General features: G+C 45.5%; 1 long non-coding RNA gene across 5 annotated transcripts in view; it reads right to left on the bottom strand.

The window, feature by feature from the left end:
- Nucleotides 1-18,498, bottom strand: part of LOC137861080 (uncharacterized) — a 116,641-nt gene extending 98,143 nt beyond the window's left edge. For all 5 annotated transcript variants that reach the window (XR_011099361.1, XR_011099362.1, XR_011099364.1 and 2 more), the window contains exons 1-3: nt 18,363-18,498; nt 16,690-17,364; nt 11,967-12,101 (exon numbers count right to left, since the gene is read on the bottom strand). This is a non-coding gene — a long non-coding RNA (uncharacterized lncRNA). The remainder of the gene's footprint in view (nt 1-11,966; nt 12,102-16,689; nt 17,365-18,362) is intronic.
- Between the last annotated feature and the right edge of the window lie 909 nt (nt 18,499-19,407).

The following is a 19,407-nucleotide window of genomic DNA, read 5'->3' as shown; positions in this document are numbered from 1 at the left end:
TCTGCTCATGAGCTGTTATTATAATGATTATTATAATGATTATGGGATGCCAAACGCCATTAGTGCCAAGCTACAGGTGCATTTTCTTCCACAATTTTCTCCTAAACATTGGCTGAAGTTCTCCACAGATCCTACAGCGTGAAAGTTAACATCACAGCGAGGCTTCAAGCTGGGAGAAATTTAATGGTACTTCTCATTAATAGTACGTCATGCATTGGACAGCCAGAAGGAAGGTATCTGCCCCGTGTATACTGAGTTAACAAGGTCACACACTCAGATGGTATCAGTACGGTGTCACACTGAGCTGGAAAACCTCCTGAAGCTTCTTCTGTCCTTCCTTTGTACCAATTTGTAAAAGAAGACAGACAAGAGTTAAAGGACTATAGATATTGATTAGACCCAAACCATAGCCTAATAAAGCTCAACTGAGCAAAGAGGGATTTGAGACCTAGTTTGGTGCCTTTTCTTGCATGTTGGTCTATTCTCATTATGCTGCTGCCTCTTCTGTGACTGTGTGACAGAAAAAACCCCCCGACCAGCTGTTACAGATGCCACACTGCTTTCCAAAGGCAGAACAGCAAGGAGTCAGCTGTGATATAAGCACTTTGCCAGAGCGCCTGAGACTAATTGCTGACCTGCAGTTTTGTTACAGACCTGAACTACTAACTTCCAAACACTGCCACTTACGTGCTTAAGCCAATTGCTTCAGTGTCACTTGCTGAACTGCATGCACACAGCTTCTCTGAAACACTGGCCTGAAACTAGAAAGCAGGAGCTGAACTAGGTCCTACCCCGTGCTTCAAATCCCAGGTCAGAGCATCTCTGCACTTCCAGCAGTTCCCAACAGCAGACCTCAAAATATAGCTAACTCATGTACACAACAAGCTAGTGACAAAATAAGAATCTAAACCCAGTTCAGATGCCCCAACTGCATGGGATTTATTGTCTCCAAAGCGTACAGGACCTTACATTTTCCAGCACTTTGTCCAATCCACTTTTAAATATCTCCCAGAGGGATAAATATGTCATGGTCTAATAAGCTTCAGAGTTGGGAAAAGTCTGTTTGGATTTCCCTCTGGGGTTAATGTGAACTAAAAACACCATGAGAATTACACTTGCATCAACTTCATCTCACGTGATTTCAAAGCACCCTCTCAGCTCAGGTCTCAGACCTCAACTCAACCTTCTCAGCCTGGTTTGCTGTCTCTATACCATCCTCAAATCCAAAATTTGATGAAGTCAATAGAGGAGGTAGTTTACCTTGGAATATTTTCTCTATTCTAAGGCTTAATGCCTGCAAAGATGCAGTTATTACTTTTCCACAACTCAAAGTGTTTGAGGGAAGTATCAGTTAGAAAATGATCAAATATCAGACACCACTGGTAGCTGAGCCCAAGGTATGTCATTTTTAACATGTTCAGTTAACTGAGCCTTTACCACCTGTAGTGATCAGGAACTCCATGATACTCCCAGGTGCTTCAAACTACTACATCAATATCCTTACCACTAAAAAAAACTTTCCTAAGTGTCCTTGTCACAATTTAAGGGCATTATTTCCCATCCCACTTCCACTATTCCGGACAACAGCGTTTTCCTCCTTCTGTGCATGAGTCTTTCTATATACTTTGAAGCTTCTGTTGCTTTTTAATTTTAATTCCCATTTAGTCATGAGAATTGCTTTGAGGTTGTGCTTTCAAGATCTCCAATTGTTCTCCCTGTTCTTTGGCATCTCCCCACAGTCCACATCATCCCCAAAGTATACCCAGCAAATTGTACACAATGCTCCAGCTGTTTCCCCAGGACTATGCAGAGTAAAAAATTATAGCTGACTCTCCTGACACTACATGAGTACTTGTAGCTCTTCATGATTCTAATATTCATTCATTCTCCTGCTGCTACACAGCAAATCCAGATACTGCCTTCTGTTCTTGAAGATCTGGAATAAGTAGGCAAACAAAGCTCTTCAAAACTACAGCAGACATTGAAAAGAATCCCAATTTAAGGGGGTTTCATTGGAAGTCATCATCATCATCCTTTGTTTAAGGGGGGGGAACCTCTCTCCATCCTTTCACCAACATATCTATGCTTTGTGCCAAGTCTGTTTTTAAGTACGCCGAAGCCTGACAATACCACTGGAGGAGAAAAAGAAACAAACTATTCTCTGGAGAGGTTATTATGAATTGCATGTTTTCCTATTTCCTCTGGGCCCATTTTTATGAATCAGACCCAAAAAAGCAAATAAGTCATTCAACAGTCTCACCATAGGGTTACTCATGAGCGCAGGTTTTTAATTTTAGCAGGGCAGAACTTTTAATTCTGTTTCAGAATCACTGTTTCAGCATCAAACCGAAAATTTGCGTAGCACAGAACATTTAGGTTAAGCTTTCTTCCTTACTCAAGGGACAGCAGCATTGTGCTCTAGCTTGTCCTGAGATGGCTCCTCGGCCAGCAGCCCCAGCACAAAGAAAACCAAACCCAGACTCAAGGTAGATATTAAGAAGTCTTCGTACTTTATGCACCAGAATAGAAGCATTAACCCCAGATTCATCCCAAGACTCACTAGCTGTGGCTCTTATTCAGCACAAGCAATGGTTAAGCTGCTGTCCAGAGAAAAACGTACAGAACTACTATTATGCACTTCACAATGGGTAGAGTCAAAACAGGTAACAAAAACAGTCTAATGTGGATTACAATACAAAAGCCAGGGCATTAGGCAAAAAAAATAAAAACAATTGTTTGCAAGTTTCCAGAGGCACGTATAGCTACCCGCATCCACCACCTCAGTCAGGCAAGCTTGCAAAGATGCGCTGTTCCCACGCAGTTTGTTTTTTCTTTCTATGCTTCAGCAGCCTTTTTTAATGGTGGGTCAAAATAGATTTTTCAACAGGAAAGGCTAATACCAACTATTGTTATTCAATGGAACTGGAGGATAAAGGCAAATGAGCTTCATATTTTGGGTGCAACTCCTAGAGTTATGATCTAGATTCATCTAATTGTGCTTGGATCCAGGCAATTAGTTACACCCATTGTAACAAATGGAACCAACTGCAGAATTTGGAATCCAATCCAACAGTTGATGGTACGATTTGTTGCGACTCTTAGCATTTAAAAAGGAGAGAAAAAATTAATAAAAAACTGATTTAGCAAACAGCCCCCTGCAAAGTTGAAGTCTTGAATATCAGAATGCCTCCTGATCACCAGGAACAAAAGATTAAAATCAAAAGTGACACCAGCCAAGCTTTAAAACATGTTTTTGATTAATAATGTAAGGTACTAAAAGAAACATTAAAGCCATTTTTGTCTTGGTTGCACCCAATTCAGTAACCTGATAGGATTTATAACCTTGAATATAATCAGGGACAGCCTGGAGACCTCTGGGTAAGCAACATGAACATCACCTGTGCTTTGATATCATTTCAGCTACTGCTGCTTCCCAAAGGCTCTCTCCATCCCACTCACCAACCCCAACTCATCCCAAACACCACCATTCCCATCTCCCAGTCTCACGAGATGGAGCAGCCACACAAACCACACAGTGCTTCCAAATAGCAAGAGATGAAAATAGCATGCATTTGGCGAGCATAATACACCAAATTTTGGCAACTCCAACTGAGCCACTATGTCTCAAGAAGTCCATCTCATGCCTCAATGTTTCAGCAAGTTGTTTTCAAGCTCACAAATAGCAGATGGGAGAAGGCAACAGTTGCCTACATAGGTGAGCACTGTGTGCTGGTTCAGTTTCCTCTAATAAATCAGATCGGGAACTCAAGGACAAGCAGTGCTGCTGGGAGAAGAGGCACAAAGCTGGCAGGTACATCGAGCATGGCAGCAGAAGCCAAGAATGCACACATGGGGACGGAGGTGGGCAGCAACATCCCTTCACCTCTTGTGCCCTCCATGGCTGGAATGAGACTAATCCTACTTCCCAGGCAGCCTTCAAGGGGCATCAAAGCTTGCTAATGCCTGCACAGCATTCAGAGAGCCTTGAAGCTCAGATTTTTTTTACAAGCACAGAGTAGGGCTAGAATTCTAAGTCAGCCAGTTCAAACATAGGACATTTATTTTTAACAGGGGAGGCATAATTGACAGTTGGCACCGCTGAGGTTCTCACTCTGGTTGGGAGAACTTGCTGCATGCCACGGGCAAGCTCAACCACCAGACATGGCCTGTCTGCAAAGTGCCTGGCCGTGGATCTCTGGCCTGTGCCTATTAGCTGATGGCACCCTCCTGAATCCTGCTCTTTCTAGGCAGACCTATTTGAAAACTAACTTCAAAAACCCATGCCACTGAGCCAGCAGCAGGCAAAAACCTTGATTAGACTAGAGACTGCTGCCTGCACCAGCCACCAACACTTCCAAGCATTTGGAAAAGTGAGTAGGCTGAAAAGCAGGAAAAGATGGAGGCATCAAGGACATTTTAGACACAGGATTTTAGCACTAGTTTCCCTATGAATGGTCAGGCAGCAGCAAGTGTTAATAATGCCAGGAGGTTCCTTGACTGCGCTCTACCAGCACTATTTATTAGCAAGAAAGAGTGGAAAAAAGAGGATTTCATCTTGTTCAGCTCCCAACCCCTGGGCACAAGAGGTTTGCTCTGCTCCAAGTTGCCGAGGAAGCTCTTGGAGTCAGAGGGTGGGAGCTCTGAGCAGCATTTAAATACCAGTCCTCCAGAGAAAACTTGGGGTTCTTGCAAACAGAACTAGAGATAATCAGGCACTCCAGACTGAAAGAGGAGCCTAGGTTTTGGCCTTGACAGTTTGAGCCTTCTTTTTCCCATTGCCAAATGTGCTCTGAAGGACAGGGAGACCTGCAGCATGCCTTGGCCAAAGGCAAATTCAAAGTGAATCCATCCTGAGTGACAACAGCCATGCTGTAAGCAGACTGACAAAAATGAGAAAATTACTGTGCCTCCAAGCTTACAGCAAGGTTAGGACCCCAAACTCTTTCAGCAGGCACTCCTTTGAAACACTTAAAAGGCAAGTCTGTTTTTTTTTTGTTGTTTATTTTGTTAAGAAATGGGTTAAAACCATTAATTAGGGAAGCAGCCAAGATCACCATCCACACCTGAACTCTGAATGGTATCCCAAGCCAGTAAACGCAGAAGCCAAACCTCCAGACCTGAATGCCTCTCCTTAAACACGAGGTATCTTGAAATGCTGCCTCAGATAAGGCAAGACTTGTGCCCATCTTTCAAACAGATCTATTCCAGGCCTGGTGAGTAATGCTGGGCGAGAGTCAAGAGCACATAAAAAAACCTCCTTTTTCATATGTTAATTTGGCAAAAAATAGCTGAAATAAACCGAGGGACTCATAAATCTGTAAAATTCAGGAGGAAAAAAAAAAAAAAGATTTGCAACTAAGGATTTTGGACCGCTGAAAGCTGATTTTCCATGCGTGTCTCATGCTTTCTGCATTGCCTATTTGAGCTGAACTGCGGAGGGATTTTTTATATTAAAAAAAAAAAAAAAAAGCACCACCCCGGCTTGCAAAAGGCAAGATTTGGGGGATGACCAGGACTCACCTGTGCCAGCAGAGGGCACTCCGAGCAGCCTCGGTAGGTGCCTACCAGGTCCCCGGGCAGCAGCAGCCGGGCTGGTGGCACTGGGCGCTGTCACCTGCTGCCACCGCGCTCCCTGCTGAATACTTTCAGCCCTGGTTATCCCTCACAGCTGGGCGTTCATCTCCAATCCGAGGGCTTTTTTTTTTTTCCCCTCCACTCGCCCGGCTCTGTATTAACGCTCAGCTGCCTTACGTGACACCATGACCTACTTTTCCCCCCCCTCCCAGAGAAGGGAGAAGCGCTGCTTCGGTGTGGCTTGCAGGGAGGAAAGCGAGGCGAAGCTGAGGAGTGCTGGCAGAGCAAGCCCGAGCCCTTTTCAAAAATTCATGGCTGCTTGCAAGGGGTTAGGCAAGGAGAGGCGAGGCTGGCCCAGGCTCGCCAAACCGTGCAGCTGAAAACGCAGGAGCAGCAGCGAGAGAGAAGGGTCTTGTGTTTGGCGTCTGAAAGGAGAGCCCTATAATAACTTCCCCCAAATCAGATGGCTTTCCCACCCGGCTCCCACAGACAGAGCCGAAGTCAACCGATCCAGAGGCAAGGGTAAGAAATGCTGTCATGGGCAGCAGCAGTGACTTGAGCAAGAGCACAGTGTGGCTCAGGAGACACAGGCTCATTTCCATGCACCCCTACAGACACGATCTAAGGAAAGTGCGTAGCCTCAGAGCCTCCAAGATAATCAATTACACGCTTATATACCAGAAAAGTCAATCAGCTTAACCCTAACCCTAGGGAAATGCTGCTATCTCCACCAGTCTTCAGTGCAAATTACAAATCTACATTCCTTTGAGGATGTGGATTTTAGCCTGTCTCACTTCCCTGGTGTTTGGAAGGAGATAAGATTCTCCTAGTTCTGCAAGGTATTCTGTGCACCAGACTGTCAGGCATGCCTAATAGCTCAGCAAAGGGGTACCTAAAAGAATAAAGGAGAGACATCTACTCCTAAAATAGCTAGAATTTGGTCTGTTCTGTAAGGCCAAATAACCCTATGTACTTCAAGGACTTTTTGATCCTCCGATCCATCCAGACATCTCTAGTTCTTGAGCTATCAAAAGCTTATATAACATGATTTCAAAGGTACGTTGCTCTGGCTTACCAAGGCTTTCCTCAAATATGTGAATGGTTGTCCTTGGTAGCAAGCTCAGAGCACAACTGGAGCAAGGCAGCAGCATCAGCCTGCCCTCTGGCAAGACAGAAGAGAGGGATCACACTGCTTCCAAGCTGGCATTTGCTTCTTCATTGCTGGAGAGCTTGCAGGACAAACAGAATGGATTCCTGTGCTTGCAAGTCAGGTCCAGAAGGGTCCTCATGACTTTTTTTTTCTATTTTCACTCCAGGACTCAGTTTGCAATGGAGCCAATACAGACTCTGCTTGGCAAGAAGGGCACAAGCTCTGGAAGCCGTTGGATCGCACTCATGGGCCTTGGGATAATGCTCACTGCACTCCCTGGTAGAAGTGTAACCCTGCACCAGGTTGTAAATGCCTGACATAAGGAACAGCTCCAGTCACCTGCAGCAGCTGCAGGCTTTTACATCTTCACTCTCAGAGCTCTAATCACTACAGCACCTGCTGCTAGGGAGGAGCAGAAGAGCTCAAAGATGTAGCACTATGCTTTGAGAGCTTCTTATAGCCAAGTTTAGAACTTGGACCTGCTGGAAATCGCTGCCACTGTACTTACTACCCACTGGTGCAGAAGGGTTAGGCTGTGTTACTGCTGTTCAGGGAAAAGCATCTTCATTCACTCACCTCTGAGGGTTCTCTTAGTGGTTATTATTATAAGAGGTGCTGAGCGACCAGCCTGTCACCTAAATGCAGCACAACACCAAGGCCCCATCCAGTTCCACCCACCACCTACCCTGAGCTGTGCTCAGCTGGGAACGTGCCCCAGTGGAGAGCCAGCTGGGGACTGCAGCCCCCTCCTGTCATAAACCATCCACTTCCTCATATGACCTTCAGTGGGTCTCACATGCTAGGAAAAGTTGGAGAAAAGAGCCATCACTGATACCAAGCTGCACTACAGGATATATTAGTGAAAAGAAAACAGGCCCCAGAGCTCACAGCCTCACTTTTTTCTTCAACTGCCACCAGCTCTTTAAATCCCCTGAACAAAAATAACCATAGCTGGAATCTGCTTCCAAGTCCAGAAGACACTGGTCCATTCTGAGCATCTTTCCTATCTTCCAGAGCTCTCCTGGAACCCAGCTGCTCTGCTGGATCCCTGCTCAGGGACAGCACACAGCAGCTCAGCAGAAGCTGCTCTGTTTTCCATTGCAATTAGCATCGGTGGTGTTTATCTTATTTTAGAATGACCTGGCTCCTCTGGGGAAAACCCATGTTTACAATTCATTCAGAAAAAACACAGCAGTGTTCTCCTCTCAGCACGAAGTGACCTTGCAAGTGGTTGGGACTGATGAGTACAGGCTAAATGAGAGTCACCCCCACCTAGGCAGTTAGTGGCACGGCTCTGCAGTGAGCAGGGCCTTACTGCGCTTTGGTTCACACCCCAGGGTGATCTTGGAGGATGCAGCCTGGATTCCTTGCAGATGAAGCCAGAGAGGGAGATACGTGACAGAGCAGCACACCTAACGCACTCCAGCTCCCAACAGCCAGCCCTAGGGACTGGTCCTCCAAAGCAGAGCTAGTCCAAAGAACCCCAGCCTCCCTCAAAAACACACACAGGACATCCCCACCACCACTTGATGTGCTCACACCAGACCCTACTGCTCAGTGAGGCTCTCAGTCACTCCGAGCCCTTCCAGCTATGCTCTGCTCCCATCCATCTGACTGCTTTCACCTGTTTCTTTTGCCTGGTGCTTAGATGATTTGTCCTTGGAGACAATCCTTCAGCTTTTATTACATGCAATTGCAACAGCTATTCAAATAGGGCCTTCAGCTCTCCCTGCCTGAGACATCTGAATAAAAATCAAATTAATTCATTGCAGTTTTTACTGCTTCCAAACTCGCTTTCTACAGATGTTTCCCCCATTTCACCAAGAACCATTATACTTCAGCTTCAGTTGCAGAGACCATTAACCCATTATGAATTGCCAATATTGGTCTCGTTTGAAGAGCTGGTTCTAGCTCCTCCGCCACAATAAACATTAGCAGTAAAGCTGCTTGGCACTAGCTGCCTTCTGAGAGGCTATTCAACGTTTCAGTGTTTGTGCACACTGCATGGTTTACGGCAGGGATTTTGCATTGTTTATTTTTTGTTCTTCTGCAGACAGTGGCATTGTTAAACAGCATGTGTCCGAGAGAATCCACCCTCTCCATGGGATCTCCTCCCAGCTATTACAGCACTTCCCAGAAACCTACTGAGCTCTGGAATAAACAAGTCTCAATGGGGGGACTGAGCCCACACCCAAGAAGTGGAGTGCCATGAAGCCTCCATAGCAATGAAAGTAACTTGGCTTTGCATGAAACCTTCCTTTTGCCTAATGAAAACCCTGTGTTGTCACCCTTCCTAATGATCGTCTCTTGTCCCTTGCAGGCATAGGACTGAATAATGGACTTGTCTCTGAATTGCTCCAGCTGTGGCATGAGCCACGAGAGAATAGGTTTCTCCTCCTCCTGACCCACGAGCTTGAGCACCCAAAATGTTTCACCTTGGACAGAAGGAGTAGCAAACAACCTTTGGCATAGATGAGCACGTGGGGGGCATGCTAGGACTCCTCCCAGTGCTGAGAAGCCTCCCACAGCCTCAGTTGGTTTGTTTTTCTCACCCAAAGCCAGACCAATTGCCAGCTTTGGGAACAGAACGGAATCTCCTCCAAGTCAGATTTCAGCAACCATTATGTAAATAACTCGTTAGTCCTTTTTCCTCCTGCAGTTTAGGACCTGGTACACCCTCAGTATCATCTAGCCATCCTCTCTTGGCAAACACCCTCCCACAGCAACGCTGGGAAGCCTTCACTGGCATTCTGCCTCGCGTACATACACTCATCTTTTGTCATGGGATATGGAGAGATGCTTTGCAACATGCTATATTAACAAAGGTCAGGGAGCCCCTGCTGGTCTAAAGATCCCATATGCAGTAAATTAAGATTGTGGCAGCTTTTGATTCAGGCAGTGCATTTCATACTTGCATTCCTAGGTTTTTGCTCTGGCTGACAGCAGATGTCCAACATTTCTGCTGCACAAGCAAATCACTAGCAGCTAACACAGGCTCATTGTAGCATCTGTGGCTGGCAGCCCACCTCTCTTCTGGGCCAGAACAGGTCTAGACCAACAAGCAGTGTCAGCAATGGGTCTCCCTATGGCATGACAGAGAAGTGTTCTCAAATCTTTGTAAGCAGGATGGGAAACAGCCCCCCATTTCTAAGCTTTCACCATCTGACCTTAGATTTGCTCTCTTTCTATTTGCTCTTTTATATTTGCTTAGAACAGCATTTATTCACCTATCTGGGTCTTTCAGTTTCGCCATGTTTACAAGGCATACAAGTTTTGCTTCCCCTCGTAATTCATTCACACTATAGCCTAGCTCACACACAATCAAAGCAGAAGCCCTTCAGAAGCACTAAATCCAGTACTAGGTTGCATAAAAATGATAGTTCCCATATGTCCTTGTAAACACCACGCCAAACTGTATTTGTGCTCTATTTACATTGTGTTAACATCTACCAAATTACCAAGCCAGCAGGAGAACATACACCCATTCACATTTCTAAACAAGGCTTATAGTTGGGGTGAGCATTAATCTTGCCTTTTTTTTTTAAACTTGTATGAAAGAAAAAAAAAAGAAAATTTTAGCATAATCTTGGCCTGTAGTTTCATGCTACTTGCCAGAACTAAAACATCTGCATCCTGTGGTATCAGACTGCTTGGGGACTTGGTTAATTCAGAGGCAGCTAAATCTTGGATGGGATTACCCCTGGGAGAGCTTCCTGTTCTCCTGATGTTTCACATTGTTCATAAGAGGAGAATCTAAGCTACCACGACCAAGTTCTTTCTGTCCTTTACAGTTGGGTTTATTTTCAAGTGTACCTTTCTCCCAAAACATGGAACCAGGCCCATTAATACCATCTGAGGATCTAAAACAATTTGAGAAGTTCCTTTCCTATACAGGGATATTTCCTGGCTAGCAGACTTCTGGTTTTTCCTCGGCCAGTGCTTTTCCTATAGCTAGTAGCTGATCAATCTCAAAGCTTGTAACAAGAGACCCTCACTGCAGTTTTTTCAGTTAGCAACCAAACAGGAGTTTCACTCTTTGGGGGAGTCACAGGAAGTCAAGTGGCAAACAGATCAGAGCAATAGTGTGTTAAGCCTGCCTTACCCTAGCAGCAGGGGAAGACAGAGATTAAGTAAACTCTAGACCCACCCAGGATCGTGAAACCTTTTCCTGGCTGTAAGAACTGGACAATTGATTGTATTTTTAGACAAGAGGCTGGGATCTTTCCTTTTTGAGCTGTATGGGTACTGCCAATACCTCTATTACTCATAGCTGTATACAGTAATCAATAAGATTTATCCCAAGACCTTTGAGTTATCTCCAGTACTCCAGCAAGCCAAGTCACCTAGCCCAGATTAGAAACAGAGGCTGAGATCAGGATGCAGTAAAGTTACTTGGCCTTATAGGGTGGGTATCACAGCTGGACTGTGCTGCAAGTTCTGGCAATTATGGCTGCATCTTTTCTATGGTCATCTAGGACTACCTCGCTACAGTTTCTGGTAGCCAGATCCCTCTTCCTGGTCATCACAAGACACAGACTTGGACTAAACCTAAGGCTGAGTCAGTATTGTGGAATTGAGCAGCAGAAGGGCCAAGTCCTCCTCCAGAACTACACAGCTTCCAAGAGTAAAGCTAAATGGTTGGCTGAGTTTGGGAATGAAAATATCTTTAAGTATCACCACATACAAGATACCAGCTTGTAAAGGTCTCTAAGCAGCAAGTTCTAGTACAGCTGCAAAAAAGCTTAATGACTGCAAGGTAGATATTAACTGTCTGTTCCCAATGGAAAGGTAGTGTTTTTGAAAGGAGCTATGAGGAAAAGCCTGCCAGGAAAACCCTCATCCTGTTTTGTACAACACGTACAACACTATTGCTCACACATTGCCACTCTACATTGGCAAGAAGACAGGCTGTCTTCTAGTCTATTTAATTTCTTGGTATCCCCATCATTTCCCAGCCACTGGCAACATGAGTGGCTCTCCCAGTGCCTCTTCCAGAGTAAAGAGATGGTCAGAAGGACTCGAGCAGCAAGGCCATTGGTGCCCAGAGCAATCAGGGCTGAAAGCTACAGACAGTGAGGTGCAAATCTGAAGCAGAGGCAGAGGATAAGCAGTTCAGCGGGTCATACTATAGACCACATTGCACAGGCAAGGTAAGCAACTTCAGAGCATTAATATGCAAGCGTTCCATAGGACAGTTTGGGCAGGCTTTGATTATAGACTGGTTTTCTTGCTGTTTACTCACAAGTCATTGCATCCTGGCTTCCCTCACGCAGCTTGCTGGTTAGTGACAGCTTTTTCTGCTCTCTTGGGCTTGATGTAAATGGACAGGCAGAAAAAGATGAAAGACCTTGAAGTGTTGTATAACTGTCCAATAAACCTGCAAGACCAGAGCAGAAGAGCGTTAATAGGCCCTGATTCTTCACACGCTGACTCCACGCATCATTGTGGCTTCTGAAAGTACAAATTCAAATTAATTTGTCAAACTAGTCCAAATACTAGTTTATATCTATTATGTTGATGGGGGAAAGCAAAACAGTGGTGTTTGGAATTCATCATATATGCCTTATAAGCTTCCTGCTTATTCTTCACACTTGAGACATCTGTCAGATCTATAACAAAATGAACAGACCCTTCTTTCAGGCCAATTAAATCAGGAGATGATTTTCAGATATTTCAAACTACACATGCATTTGGTAGACAATACAAGTGAAAAGCTTTGTAGTTAGGAACTCGGGGCACAATACACAGAGGGAGTTCCTGGGTGGTCATGTCCAACTCTCCAGGCAGCCATATTTTACGCAGCATTTTCGAGCATCTCTGCAGGCAAGTTCACGCTTGGGTCTTGGATTTCAACCAGTATTTTGTCCTACTTTTGTATTAGTTATGGTGATGCTAATGAATTCTCACTTCGCTGTCAGAGCAGCATTACACTCATTGTATAGGGAGAGCAGAGGCAAGGTATGGCTGAAGAAGAGATCTTGTACATGAAGGATTTAAGCATGACTATCAGTCTTAAAAAAAAAAAAAAACAAAACACTGAATTTTGCCAGGAAACCTTAGCTGCATTAATGCTTACAGTTGTTTCATGCTATTTCGGGGTTGAACTGAAAAACCATACAGGACAATGCCCTTTGCTTAGCCCCCAATGCTCTTCTCCCTTCTTTTGGAGAAACTTGATCTGAAATAAAAAAACACCACAGGAATAGGTAGGACATGTCTGTTCTGACAGCCCCAGGCATGTAGGAACTGTGTGCCCAAGAACCAATTCACCCATTCCTCAATGAAGAAAGCAAGACACAAAAACCAGCCCGTGGTCTACAGCTTAACCATAGTCCCAACTGCATTTAGAGCTCAGGTCTTCCTGGTCACTAGGAAAGCATGGTCTGAACATCATCCATCTGTTGGAGGGTTAGTTAGGTGACCTCAACCCTCCCCAGTTCCCAAGCCTTAAATAAAATTGCTCTTTGCCTCCTGCTGAGCCTAGATTTAAGTGCCTAACAGTAAAACTTGCAAAATGCCCCAGTGATTTGGAAGCACAAGGCACCACAATATCTATGTGAAATTACTGGGAAAGAGCAACCAGCTCCTAATATGGCAGAGTCAGATCACTGTGATTCCAAAAGATGGAAAGAAAACAGCTAATCTCCAGAGAGCCTGAGCACAGCCTTTGAAAAACATCTTAGTAATTCTTTGTCATGCATAGCTTCAATGCTGGAGTTCCTAGAACTCATTCCTCTAGGACAGAGATTCTTCTCACCAAAATGACATTTAAACCCTATAGTCATTCGTTTTGGACACAATTCCAGACATTCCTTTTCCCTTCACATAAATACCTGCTCAACCTAAAATTAAGAGCTGAGAACTATGAAGAACTTCTGATAAGTGAGCCTAAATGCATGAGAAAGAATTCAGTAAGGGGACCTTGAAGTCAAGGAACATCCACTACCTAAATTGCAGATTTCAGTTAAAGTAACAATATCTTAGAAAAGTTCTTTTTAAAAAAAAAACACAACTTGTGTCTTTTCTGATGAACATATTTCTTAATATCGGAGCAAGTCCAGTTTTCTTAACACCTACCCTGTAGTTCTTTCATCTAAAAGGTTTAAGACCAGGTAAGCAGGCCCCAAGTTCTGGCATTATGTTTACAGTGTAGAATAAAAATCTCACCCCTCCTCCTTCCATAAAAGCTTTGTGAAATGCTTCAAAACCAGTATTTGATGCTACCAAAAGCCCAATTCCAAGTAACCTCCCAGGGGAAGTCTCACAAGAGGAAAGGCTCTCCAAGACAAGATCTTTTCCAACCAGCTGAAAAAACCCTTCATTTGCATGCTTGCAATCACTAGTTGACAGCACACCATGCAGACACATGGTGGAGACAGACTTGCACCATATACATGTTTGCATATCAAAGCACAGTTGACTCTCTCTCACCAACACAAGTCTAACTCAGACCACTACTGAAGAAAACCCAGCGATCTCCATGGAACAAAACAAGAAACCCTAATAATGAACTGTTTGTTCAGCAAAAAAAAAAAAAGGCCTGAGCACCTCAGGGATGAAGGCAACAAGAGGCAGATCATAAAAATGAAAGGCCACAGCAGACAGACTTGGCAAGGACACCACACCAGCTGAGCAGCTCTAACATCTGAGAGCCATGAGGACATCAGATCATGGGCTCACAGACATGTACACAACAGTATGAGCAAAGCATTTCAAAGCAAAGAGTAAGGAGGGGCCAATGCTGAATTTACTTACAGGCTTTTACCAAACTTGCGCTGACAAAAGGGTTCAGGGAGCCAAGCCAGTCTGAGAGGATGGCCAGTTATTACTCAGCAGGCTGACAGGGAGCTCTCTGGCAGCCCACTGTCCCCTTCCATCAGGGTGTCAGCTCCTCCATTAGCGAGGCCAGGTTTGCTGGGATGTCACTAGTGATCTGTCAAATCACAAAGCTGCTCTCATCAACCTACTCAACCATGGTCCTTCCTCAGGGCTGGAAACACTAATAGAAGCACTACAGCATCACTTCTCCACCATCTCGATAAAGCAGGAAGAGGTGGCATCATCAGTAGCACCTTTGTAGGCGTGCCCTTTCCTGTACTTTGCTCCTCACCAAAAGCATCCTAGGAACAGCTGACATTGAACAGAGTCAGCACCAGGCATAAGAAAGGGGCTAAGACAGCCACAGGCCCTCTTGAAAGATGGTGCGGTCATCAGGAATAGGAAGTAGAAGTTCTTTACCTTCCACATGCACAAGCACCACGCTAGAAAGTTCCCTAGAAAGCAGAGAACCAGCTTTTTCTGCTCCTTAAGAGCTGCTAGTACTTCCCAGACAAGGAAAGGGGAGAGGTTGTCAGTCAAATACCAAAACCCCAAGTAACTTGAATGACAGATGTATATTTCAGCACACAAATTACCTCTCCAAACAACTTCTGGAAGGCCTAAGCATGCCAACAGATGTGAAAATTAAGAAAACTGCAAGTGACAATGAACTATGCTGCTCTGCAGTAGGCCAAGCCTTCCTATCCTGATTGCTAATAATAACCCTGACTCTGGGCTCTTCCTGCAGCCCATCAGAGAAGCCTCCCACCACACTGCTCAGTGTGACAGGACAGGGAATTGTGATCAGATGGCACCCTAAGCTTCAGACAGGCTGGGGTCAGCTCCCATCCCAGTCCACTGCTTGCTCCCCACGGTCTTCCCACACCTCCACATGTAGAGGCAGGCAGCAAATACCTTCGCAATCTCCACTGTTCCGGCTCAGTTATGACAAGGGCCATAAAAACCACTATAAATGCATCAGAGTCTGCAAATCTGTCTTTTCCTCCCTGTTCTGCCCTAGGCTTCTGTTTTGTTTTAGCCCTGTTTTCCCCCCTCCCCCCTTTTCCCAGGAAATGTGATGAAGGAGGGTGGGGTGGCTCAAGCTATGTACAAATATTCAGACAGTCTCTTAGCAATAAATGGGTCTCAGTCAGTTCTATTATCTGTCTGGCTGTGGCTCTTATTATCTGCTGTGAATTGTAGCAGCGATCCCTGGAACAGCATTCAGACACCATCATTACCAACTTCCACACCCTCCAAAGACCACACTATAACAAGGCTTGCTGGATAATACTTGCCATTAGAAGAGGGAACATAAAGGATTCAAGCTATGACTAACACAGTAAAAGGCTCCGCATGAGGCTTTACATTCATTGACCCTGGTTTGTTATTAAAGAAAATTCTAGGTTCGAAACCTAGACCTGCATTTTATACAGCGCATCAGCTGATCCGTACAGAAAACTGATTTCATCCTGTTCTGGCTCACTCCTCCCGCCAGCCTACATTTTTATGGGGAACTGCAGCAGGAGAGGCCCAGCACAGACCTGCCAGGAGCTCACGGTGCCCATTTGGGGCCAAAAGCATGGGGCCTAGCAGTTCAGCACTCAGCTAACTCCTTGCAAAGGACAGGAATTTGGGGATTCAAATCCACATCTGACTTCCTTGTGCTTCCCACAAGGCCTCCGGTTCAGTTGGGGCCTGTCTGCAAAGCCCAAAGTGAAACCCAATGCCTTTCCCCAGGGTAGGAGGAGGGCTTTGAAAGGCAACTGCTCTGGCCTCCCTCTGCCCTTGCAAGGCAAGGCCACAGACATTAACTCCAGCAAAGCTCATTTTCTTATGGGTTCCTACCTAGCAATGGATTGGTTTCTGCCTCCAAGGCACGCAAATGCTCAATGGAGGTTTTACTGAAACTGGGATATTTCAAAAGCCTCCCTGCTGCAAACTCACTGGTGCCTTTCTCATTCAGGCACCTACTTCACAGCAGGCCTTAATGTCAAACTATTACACCCCTCATTCAGCATGGCTAAAAAATTAGTCATCAACCTAAAAAGTTATTAGGAAACACTTGATACTATGATTGCTTTCCTGTGGAATGAGGGAAAGGAAAGAGGTAGGGGGAGTGAAAGCAGAGGAGGCCTCTCACTTACAGTCAGGAAGATTTCTCCAGGGCCACCAGCACAGGCACACCACTCCTGGAGGCCACAGGATGGCACCAAGGACATCACCCCCAACACAGCTACCCCCACCACCCATAGCCCAGAGGGGGCTGGCAGATACTGCCTTAAATAGAGCCACCACTCCCTGCAGCCATCGCTCAGGGCAGCACCACCCATGCTTAACACAGTCCAGCTGAAAGTCATTTTTTGCCCGGCAATTGCTCACAGGCTCAGCCTGGGAAGGCAGCTGGGGGGGGCTGCCCACAGGTATTGGGGTGCAGAGTTGGGCTGGTTGTTGCCTCACCCATGTATGGAATAGGATGGGGATGGAGCTTGAAAATCCATGAAAGCCTGTGGATGGGGAAGGAGCTCCAAGGTGCCAACAAAAGGAGGGGATATATCTCATCGAGGGGCAGGGTTTGTGTGCTAGTCTCTGCAGGGAGTCACTTGGGCAATGAACAGTGCCCTTGTCCCACTTCCTCAGTTGGCTTGTGGTAATCCCAAAGGTGTCACCGCTCCTATCCAGCCTCCTGGGGGCTCCTCCAGACACCATGATGTGCAAGATTGGGGTGTTGATGAGCAAAGCTGGGCTGGAAGAGCATATGGTGCTGGACGGAGGGAAGTAGGAGTACTGAAAGAGGCTACATGGGGTGGCCACTGCCTCATCTGTGGAGAAACCACAAAAAGCATGACAGAACATAATATGGCACATCTCCATGGCCATTTTCAGTCAGTGCTCAGTTTAATTCAAGTCAACCCAAAAGCTGGGGTTGGAGAGAGAAGTAAAGCAGTTACCTGTTGGTGAACAACAAAAAGACATGGCATCTCCTTGAGCAAGCTTTTCAGTGAGGTGGAGCACAGCCACAGTATCTACCCATTCAAACCCAGCTGCCCTGCAACTGAAAAGGCATTCGCTGGGCAGGGGCTGTGCTGGCTAACAGCTCTACATGGCCACAGCAGGGCTGGATGGAGCTGGCAATCCAAAAAATGCATTTTAAGTGGCTTTCTGGCAAGCAGTGCCAAACATTTGCAGAAGATGTTTTGGGAAGGCAGGGGGAAAAAAAAAAAGGGCCCCCTCCCCCATTTTATAGTAATAAAAATATATTTGATTTGTATACAGTTTATATGCTTCATAAAAATGCTAATTACTCTCCTGAAGAGAGGAGAAACAGAGCAATTTTGTGCATCCCACCCTTCCCCCTGCACTATCCTTTATACTTTTATGACGCAGCATTTATTTAAGTCGGAACCGTGCCCAGCTCTTTCTGCCTTTCGCACGGCACATCCTCCCCTCTCTTCCCACTCGTAAAAAAAAATAATAATAACTTGCAAATTTATTTCAGTGGAAATTTGGAAGAAACATTATTAGGAAAAAAAAAAAAAGAAAAAAGCCTCCAAACATAAAGCACACAAGGACTCCAACACCCTCCCCACCCCCCCAATATTTTTCCTTTGGTGCATACATTTTTCCAAGGTCACCTCGGAGGCTTTTCCTAGTTGGCTATTAAAACAAACAACAACAACAACAAAAAACGCCTGCCCCAAGAAGCACATGAAGCCATCGCTGTGGCTTGGACTGCTTCCCTGTGTACAGATGCCACGGGAGAAGAAGCAGAGCGGGGGGGGGGAGTGTGCTGATATTTTTCCAAGACTTTTTCTCTCACCAGAGGAGGAGGATGAAGATGGAGTGATGAGTGAGGTTCCATTTGTCCAGCAGCATGAGTCACTCAGCAGCAGTTTCCGATACACTTTTTTTTTTTTTTTTCTTTCCATTACAGAATTTGGTGTCATTTATTCCTTCCTCCTCCTCAGAAAAAAAAAAAAAAAAAATCCCGCTACCGTTATGTGTAATTTATTCTGGGAACTTGTTTGAGGACCCACCAAACGTGGTGGGGGAAGGGAGATTTGAAACACAATCCAAAATATAATCGGCTCTGGAAGCTTTTAAAGAGATTCCTTTAAGGCTGTGCCAAACCTTAAAGAAGGAAAATACTTCCACTAAATCCCTCCCACCATGAATGGGATCCTGTATGTCTGAGGCTTTTTATTGGCCGGGTGTTTTTTTTTGTTTTGTTTTGGTTTTGCTATTTTTTTTTTTATATCAAATATGTTACTCTTTCAAATAGGGTCTGAGTTCTGTGGCTTTTCAGCAGGCAGTGAATTCTTGCTCCTTGGGCATGCAGTGATCTGACACAGCCCTCCCCTAGGGTGGGTCGGGTTCTCATGCTAAGAGCTGGCTCCCGGAGCTTGGGCTGTTGTTTTTTTTCTGGAAGCTGTTTTTTCCCCTCTTCACCCTTTCAAAGCAAAACTAAACAGCCCTTGAAAACCTCTTAAAAAAAATAAAAATAAAAATCACAAGGCCCAGAAAGCCAGCCTGGCCTCCCTATACCTGAAACATCCCCATCATCTGCAGGCAGTGGGAAATGCAGCCCGTGCTCCTCCGCAGCCAGCTGGCACGGCGAGGGGAGGCAGAAGAAGGTGCCATCGGTCACGGGCTGAGGACACGCACAGGACATCACTGTCGCAGAGCCAAGACCACCACATCAACAGCTTTATGAGCAATGTGTGGACACGCGTGGCAACATTGCCTCTTAATTTCCCCCTCGAGTAACCCTGCTTGGTCTTGCTCCACATCTCAGATGAGCAAGCCCAAGCTGTCGCTCTGCCGTGCCTCCCCCGTGTTCATGCTGACAGAGCTGGATCAGGCTT

Source organism: Anas acuta, chromosome 9 (genome assembly GCF_963932015.1).
Source record: "Anas acuta chromosome 9, bAnaAcu1.1, whole genome shotgun sequence".
Lineage (NCBI taxonomy): Eukaryota > Metazoa > Chordata > Aves > Anseriformes > Anatidae > Anas > Anas acuta.
The sequence above is the reverse complement of the archived record's forward strand: the minus strand, read 5'-3'. Positions and strand labels throughout refer to the sequence as shown.